The sequence below is a fragment of the Heterodontus francisci genome, chromosome 41, assembly GCF_036365525.1.
Source record: "Heterodontus francisci isolate sHetFra1 chromosome 41, sHetFra1.hap1, whole genome shotgun sequence".
NCBI lineage: Eukaryota > Metazoa > Chordata > Chondrichthyes > Heterodontiformes > Heterodontidae > Heterodontus > Heterodontus francisci.
The window spans coordinates 30,746,560-30,747,720 of record NC_090411.1 but is presented as its reverse complement, the minus strand read 5'-3'; the positions used below and the strand labels follow the sequence as shown (position 1 = coordinate 30,747,720).

The 1,161-nt window shown below is 43.7% G+C and overlaps 1 pseudogene; it reads right to left on the bottom strand.

Moving 5' to 3' along the window:
* LOC137353624 (kelch repeat and BTB domain-containing protein 3-like) lies at positions 1-850 on the bottom strand (annotated as a pseudogene).
* Between the last annotated feature and the right edge of the window lie 311 nt (positions 851-1,161).

Here is a 1,161-nt window from a genome sequence, read left to right as displayed (position 1 = left end):
TTACGATTGGCTTTTCCAGGGCTATCTATATCTGTTAAATTGAATTACCTGATAGTGAAGCTCTGTTAAAGCCCTAGGCATTGATAACATTTTCCTCTCATTTGGATCTGCTACTGTGCTACACCTGTACTTCACTAGTGATTTCATCAGCAGCATAATCCCCACCCTGCCTGAAATCCCATTGTCTCCTGCATTGAAGCCCGCACACTCAAATGAGCCCTCGACTTTCCAAACACAGGTTTCTGGACAAAAACTTTGTGAGTAGACAGGTCACATAAGTACAAAGTGCAATTTACTGGGACAGCTTTCACAAGAGTAGCATGAGAAAACTGGCCAAATTCTGCAACAAGTTCTGACCACTGATCAGAGGACACATTGTATTTAAAGAAACAATCTATTGAAGATAACAGCTATTTCCACCTCAGATCCAAGGACAAGGATTCTGGATAGTAAATTCGTCTTGGCAAATGACTCACTGATCTCCAATCTTTGGCAGAGGGTTGCAGGATTCAACATTTGAAAGGCTCACCCTCCTCTGGTTTTCCAACCTACTACAAAAAGCTGATTCATTGCAATAACGGATGTGTGCAGGGTTCAAGAGATTTTCATTGCTAAAACAGAAGTGAAATTGTTTGTCCTTGGGAAGTAGCACTATGTCTAGTCAGTTGCATCATGACATCGTTTTGCAATGTGCAGTCGTATAGATTTGCTTCAGCTAATCTTACATCCTCCTGTATTAAATATTTTTTTCTTCAAAGGTAACCAAACTTGACCCTGGAAAATCAATAATAGTTGTAGCAGGCAGCTCCTTCCAGGTAACACTTTCAGTGTTGTAGCAAAATAGAGTCATAGAAAGATACAGCACTGAAACAGGCCCTTCAGCCCACTGAGTCTGTGCTGACCATCAACCACCCATTTATACTAATCCTACATTAATCCCATGTCCCCTACCACATCCCCACCTTCTCTCAATTCTCCTACTACCTACACTAGGGGCAATTTACAATGGCCAATTTACCTATCAACCTGCAAGCCTTTGGCTGTGGGAGGAAACTGGAGCACCCAGCAGAAACCCACGCGGTCACAGGGAGAACTTGCAAACTCCGCACAGGCAGTACCCAGAACAGAACCCGGGTCGCTGGAGCTGTGAGGCTGCGGTGC